This window comes from Pinus tabuliformis, chromosome 4_2 (assembly GCF_031772625.1).
Source record: "Pinus tabuliformis cultivar Carrire ecotype Pingquan chromosome 4_2, CPIR1, whole genome shotgun sequence".
Taxonomy (NCBI): Eukaryota; Viridiplantae; Streptophyta; class Pinopsida; order Pinales; family Pinaceae; genus Pinus; species Pinus tabuliformis.
Window position 1 is genome coordinate 829928605 of NC_142304.1, and position 7531 is coordinate 829936135.

At 37.3% G+C, this 7531-nt stretch overlaps 1 pseudogene; it reads left to right on the top strand.

Annotated features, from left to right (window-relative positions):
- Positions 1 to 2576: 2576 nt before the first annotated feature.
- On the top strand, positions 2577 to 6440 carry LOC149172244 (putative protein phosphatase 2C 5; annotated as a pseudogene).
- Positions 6441 to 7531: the final 1091 nt, after the last annotated feature.

Genomic DNA, 7531 nt, shown 5'->3' on the forward strand with positions numbered 1-7531 from the left:
ACAGAGAATTCAAGACAAGAACCCAAGGGGTCATCGGGTCTTTTACCCCAGACAACCTACCACTTATGTACCACATACTAGAGCCAGAGGTCATCTACAATAGGAAATTCGTAGAGAAGTTTTCTGAAGAGAACAGCGACCCAGCTGATTGCACCCGCGCCCGGTCGAAAAATGAAGAGAATATCAAGAAAGACAAAAATGGTATGTACACTACCATATCTATTTGTCCCCTTTATAGTTTTGTTGCGGCTATGTTATGTAGACTGTTTGGCAGACCTGATAGTACTAAGTTCTCCCTAGGTTGTCATTAATAGATGTAGTCGTTAACGCAACTATAATGAATTGGGCCCAAATATTGTTAGTCAATTTACCAAAAATAATTATCGAGTATAGAAGGAGGAGGAGTATTGCTTCGAGGGTTTACCCTCCATTTTTTATGAGCGCCTATGTTATGGATGCTATTTGTTTTAGTTCAAAGTTCCCCATCATGGGATGGAAATGGACTGTTCGAAATCCACTTCCCATTCACATGTACCACAAGGTCATGTGGGAATCCAATTTTCAACCACATTTTTTCAAGATTTGCCATGGAGTTATGCTCCCTATTCACAAGTGGCTTTATAATCGAGATGCCCCCAGGTTTTCCCAAGAAGATGAAGTTGACATCCTCCCAGTGGCTATATCGTTCAAGGAGGAAACATTTACATATATCAAAGTTTTTGACAGCATCATCTCCCCCCATATCCTCCCATATTATGTTCCAGATAAATTGATGGCTAGGGAGATAGAATATCAAACAGATAGTGAGGGAGGAATGAGCCATACACTAAAAAAATCAAAAAATTCCATTTGGCCTGCATTCCCTGTATAGTGTGGAGAATTTGCACTACATGACCTAGGACACGCATTCAAAGAAGTAGAGAATATCCTATCTCTACAATTACCCAAATTCCCTGGATGGTAATATGACCCGTTTGGCACTATCAAGAATTTCACCACTTTGGTGAAAATAAAAGTATTCACTAATGAGGAGGATGTTTTTGATGATATCTTTTTGCAGGAAAACACCTTTGTAGAGGTGAAGCATATGGCACAACTACTTTTTGACCAAGAAGATCTAGAAAGGTTTTACAGTTATAGAGAAAAAAGGTTGGCAATGGTCCCACTGGACCAATTATTAATTGAACCAATAAGGGAGCCTACTCCCTGTGTGACTATAGAAGGTGACTCCAAAGACATTGTCCAGGAAATCTTTGAGGAGGGGTCAGCAATGCTCGTTGAGAGGTAGATAGCCATTTCCAGCTTAGCATCCTTGTAGTAGATTATGTTTTGTAAACACAAAATTATCATTGGATTCATAACAAAGCATGATAAGTTGTATCTGAGTTGCTGCTCCTTGAATATGGACAATCTATGTTTACAAATTTTTATTAAAATTGGATAATTTTGTTGCAAATTTGAATTGTGGCTATGCATGGGTAATGCCTGCTTATATTTTGGCATTTTTCAATTTTCAATTTTTCAATCTGGTTTTTTTTTAAATAATCTTTTTCTTGTTAACAAATTTAGTTTATACTTGGTTCAGCTTTAGTAAAAGCATTAATCTATTTCTTATGTGTTTTTTGGGTTCTAGGCATTTAATATAGAATGGTGTTTCCTTCCTTTTAGGATTTGGTATGTTATTTATACTGAGGTAAGAGAAGTCCAAAGGAGGCCTTTTTCTATTATGGCCTTGTATATCTTTGTCTCAGCTACGAAGGATTAAATCCTTGCTTTTCCATGTGATGTACTGAAATAAAAACTAGCTGTAGAATATTGTAGAATGCATCTTGTTGCAAGTCTGTCATGCTAATAATTGAGTATTTGACATTGCCAGAGTCTTTTTAAAAATTTCAATATTTTTACAGTTGAGGATTGTAGAAAAGCTCAGGGATCAAACTTAACTCCATGCTTATGAGGCATCCGCATTCTCACAGTTTACTTGCAGCTCATTCTCAGTTTTAATGGGAAGGTGATATATGGTGTATTATTGTTGCAGTGGCAAGGGATGGATTTTAATTGCTGGTTGGACCAAAAGAAATTGATGCAAATCAATAATGAAAATTATATTTATTGGTTTAGCTATAGTTTGCATATACAAAGAAGAAACTGCACTTTTTCCAGGTTAGAATATTTATATATACATGTTCATCTCAGCAAAAAATGATAATTTATCAAAACCATGATTGTAGTTGGCGATTTTGCAGGGATAAGCCTCCTTTGCGTAGTTTTTGTGTACCATTACTGGGGAACAAGAAGAAAGAAGGAGTCAGAGGATGGGCCTAATGCCAGGAATATTCAGTTGGACGACAATGGAGATTTTTCTTCCAGTTCGGGTAGAGTTGGATGGCTCTGCCTTAAAAAAGTTGATGAGAGCTCATATGGAAGTGTCTCAGACAATGGAGATCAACAGCAAGGAACTTTTGTGACATTAAATGGAGATCTTGACGGAATTAGATAAGCTACTCAGAGAATCTACATATATATTGGGTGCCAGTGGTTATACTATATTGTATAAGGCAGTTCTGGAAGATGGGATGACTTTTGCAGTAAGGCGACTTGGTGATGGTGGTTTGGAAAGGTACAAGGATTTTGAAGCAAAAGCTAAAGCAATCTGTAGGGTTAAACATCCCAACATTGTTTGCCTTCAAGCTTTCTATTGGGGTATAGAGGAAAAGCTGTTGGTTTATGACTACATTCCACATGGAAGCTTGGAAAATGCCTATTATGGTGGGTTCTCTTGTTCTATTTTTTCCATTTCATGTATATCTGCAGTAAATCTCATTCACTTCATTTCTACATGGTTGTTTTTTATTTTTTTTACAAATATAGCCCTTCAAATGCTTGCATATTATGAGCTTCTTGTGGATTCCACAATCTCCCCTGTTTAGATACTGTTGGTAATCACAAGCCTGCATATTATGAATTCCTTATGGATTCCACACTTTTCCTCTGTTTAGCTACTGCTGGTAACCACTAGATATTCAATGACATTTGATCCCGAGACCTCCTTGAGTATTTGCACTAAAGCATCTTCTAACCAAGCTAATCCTTGGGGCTATCTCTGCTAGATTGTTATCAACTAACCTTGGTGGCATTTGATATTATATTGAATTTTCATTTGCTATTATTCCAAATAGTCTGCAGGCTTATTCTGAAGTATCCCACTGTCTTGGTAATTGCACAAGTCCCAAAAATTGAAGCCATCACCAATAAGGCTGATTTCTCCATGCCTTTTAGAATGACTGTGTATGAAATTGTAGACCTCGAAAGTATTTTCTATATTTTCTGAAGGATACAATCACCAGGAATAAGAAAATAAAGGAATTGAAATTGGAATGCCAAAAAATTCCAGGGGACGGGTCCTCTACCTTTGTTGTTTTTGCGGTATGTTCTGCTTATCCTCTTGTGGCAATTATTTAGAAATTTTATGTTTATTTGGTTTTGTTCAGCTTATGGTTTAGGTTCCTCGGTTGTCGGTCTTTATTTATTATTTACCAATTAAATCTTAGGGGTTTCTTTGTGCGAGCAAAGAGATTTGAACTCGTACCTTGTGCATAACTAAATAGTATTTCGCCGTGGGAAAACACAAGGGTTGAGGGGGGTCGTAAAAGAAGTTGTGAGTTTGGTTTGCGATGTCTAATTTTCAGGTCTTTGTTCTTCGGAATTTTGTCGGTTGTTGATTTATTAGGACAAAGAAAGAAAACGAGCCCTTAAATGCATTTAGGCACATAATTTTTTTTCCCATGTTTGAAAATTGCATTGTATTGTGTGTGAATCAAGAAATGAAATGAGCAAGTGGAGTGATAAATGTTGTTTTGTCATTTCAGACCTTCGATGGGCATAATGGATCAGCGACAGCTCTATTCAAAGGGAAAATCTACTAAAAGATATTATGAGTGCCATGACAACAAGTTTGAGTAGAGAAGACTAGTTATCAGCGTTGCCAAGAGCCATGGTCGCAGGCTTTGTCAAAACCGACAAAGAATTTCAGGTCAAAGGTATATAGATATATGCCTATGGATGTGCCATTAATATTTTGTTAGCTGAATGTCTTGTATATCTTTACTAGTGGCGCTTCCGATCATTCTTGTTCTGATATCTGTTGGTTTTACCAGAACAAACATCGGGAATCACTGTTACTTTTGTGATAATGGATGGCTGGACAGTCACGGTAGCATCTATAGGTGATTCTCGCTGCATTTTTGAATCGCCTGGAGGGTTGGTTTCTCTTTTAACTGCTGATCACACGCTTCAGGCCAATCTTGAAGAGTAAGATTCTTGCCATGATGCAGAACAAACCATGACCCTTTGTGCTATACGAGTGTCTGTATTCCTTTGGTCAGTTGATTGTGGAAAGCAGTCTTTGTTTAGCCAGTTTATTGTTTCAAGCTCTTGATTTGTATTGATATATGATACTATAGGAGAGAGCGCATAATGGCCATTGGTGGTGAGATTGGTAGATTGAACACTGTAGGTGGAGTCGAGGTAGGAATCTGCACAATCATTTGTGGGATATATATACATAAAGAAGTAAATTTACATACTACAATAAAGGCTCGTAAAACTTGACCGTGCTTCTTTTGTGCAAATTTATGATTGCTGGTCACAATCGGATGTTTTTATCTTCGCTAAAGTGCGTCATATTTGTTCGTTTTATCTTTGATGAGTTTATAAGCATCAAAGTTATTTACATATGGTGTACCATTCTGCTACAAAATGGCCTACCCTAGACTTACACTTGCAGTTTCTTTTGTAAAAGTACTAATAATTTAAAAATTATTGTGCTTAAATTTTATCTACAAGGCCTCCATTAGGCTTGACATAAAAGCTCTTGTATTTTATCTATCTCATGTTTAATGGTCATGCTTGCTTTCAAAGCCATTTTCTAAACTAAATTGTTCTCTTACCAGAATTATCAACAAATTTTTCAATGGCTGTAATTTGGAACATTTTCTTTGTACTTGTAGATTGGACCATTGAGATGTTGGCCAGGAGGTCTCTGTTTGTCTAGGTCTATTGGGGATATGGATGTGGGCGAGTAAATTGTACCTATACCTCATGTAAAACAAGTGAAGGTGCACCAACATCTTTTTCCCTTCTAATCCTTTACCGATTTTATCCATTTACTGGAGGAAAAAAATACCCGGTCAAAATGTGTCTGTTTGATTTAGACTGGTAATTTTTTGTTTCAATAGCTATTGAATGTTGGAGGAAGGCTTATCATTGCAACTAATGGTGTTTGGGATGCATTGAGCTCTGAGAAGGCTGCAAATTGCTGTCGAGGCTTGCGAGTAGAACTTGTTGCAAAACAAATTGTTAAGGTACAAATACTGTTGACAAGGATAAGCGATCAATGTCACCATATTTAAGTTTATTTTCTATCCTAGCCTAACTGATTTAGCTGTAGGAGGCTTTGAGGATGAGAGGACTTAGGGATGAAACTACATGCATTGTGGTGGATTTGATCCCACCTGAGAAATCCGCACCACCGGCTCCAGTTAAGAAGGAAGGAAAATTTAAGAATTTTTTCATAAGGAAATCCACTAATTCATCGTCTAAGTCAATTGAAAAGCAGCAAAATATAGTCATTGTCCAGGAAATATTTGAAGAGGGGTCCTTGCAGTCGATTATGTTTTGTAAACACAGAATTACCATTGGATTCAGAACAAAGCATGATAAACTGCATCTGAGTTGTTGCTCCTTGAATGTGGACAATCTATGTTTACAAATTTCTATTAAAAATGGATAATTGTGTTGCAAATTTGGGTTGTGGCTATGCATGGGTAATGCCTGCTTATATTTTGGCATTTTTGAATTTTCAATTTTTCAATATGGTTTTTTTTTAAATAATCTTTTTCCTGTTAACAGATTTAGTTTATACTCGGTTCAACCTTAGTAAAAGCATTAATCTATTTCTTATGTGTTTTTTGGGTTCTAGGCATTTAATATAGAATGGTGTTTCCTTCCTTTTAGGATTTGGTATGTTATTTATACTGAGGTAAGAGAAGTCCAAGGGAGCCTTCTTCTGTAATGGCCTTGTATATCTTTGTCTCAGCTATGAAGGATTAAATCCTTGCTTTTCTATGTGATGTACTGAAAAATAAACTAGTTGTAGAAAATATTGTAGAATGCATCTTGTTGCAAGTCTGTCATGCTAATAATTGAGTATTTGACATTGCAGGCTGGGCTCAGAATATAGGGTGCAGACAGTATCAGGATTGTTCGCTTGTGTTGTCTGTCAAACTGACATCACACCTAGTGAGGGAATTTCTGTGCATGCTGGATCCTTTTTTTCAGGAAATATGCGCTCTTGGGAAGGCCCCTTTCTATGTTCAAGCTGTAAATTGAAGAAATATGCAATGGAAGGCAATCAATCATCAAGAGTGACAGCAACATAAATATCATTCAGGTTAGGCTGAATGCACGTCCTATGACCATCTCATGTGATCTCAATGTTACCCAAAAATATCGTCACCATGACTATTTTCAGTCAGTATGGGTCGATCATCACTTGTACTGTCCTCCTAAGCAAGTCTCAGACCTCAACTCTTTAAGTCAAGCTTTGAAAATGAGAGAAAGACATTGAAAATCAACAAAGTTCTGGTTCCGCACTTTCTCTCACTATTACCTGCGGTCCCGCACCCCCTGTTCATGTTACCTGCGGACCTGCCCACTCTTTCTCTAAAGGAGTGGGTGCGGACCCCTGTGAAGGTCAAAAAGGCGCAAGTTTATTCTTAAAAAATCACTTTGGGTTAATTCTAGATGATTCTAGAAGGAATTTTGACATGGATTGTTCACTCTTAGGTGGTTCATGCATCCCAAAAGAGAAGGAGCTAATCCCTTGATGAGAGGAGTTGTCCCTTTGAAGGAAGACTTTATCCCTTTCAAGGAGGACCTAGTAACTTCCCTCCATTGCACTATAAATTAAGGCATTGGGCTGGTTGCTAGGGAGGTTAGAAGCTGAACATTTTTTAGGGTAAATGCTGGTGGAATTGAGACTTCCTAGTTAAGCTTGAGAGGAGAGATCACATACCTTTTTGGCTTCATTGGGAAGAGAGTGAAACTTTTCAAAGTAGAGGAGACTTCTTGTTGGACCCTGGGAGGAGCTTGTACAACATCAAGGTACAGGTTGTAAAGTTCTTCTTTGATTTGAATTAATACAATCAGATTCATTTTTCTCAACAAATTGTCTTATGTCATTTGTTTCATGAATTCCTTGATCATCATGTTAAGTATGCTTTATTATATTGGCTTTTCATGTGCTATTTAATTTGTTTGCTTGTTTGTGTTTGCAGATTCGCAACAAGGGAGCTCATTTGGATCAAAGGAGCGAGGCTTCCACGAACTTGCATTGGACCCAAGGTAGGCTTAAAACACTTGTTTGCCTTTGTTTATAATTGCATATTTAGAGAAAGATAGTTTTTTATTGGCTTGCTTGTCACTAGATATCGTTAGATTCTAGGAAGGTCTATCTTGTCCACAAGATCGA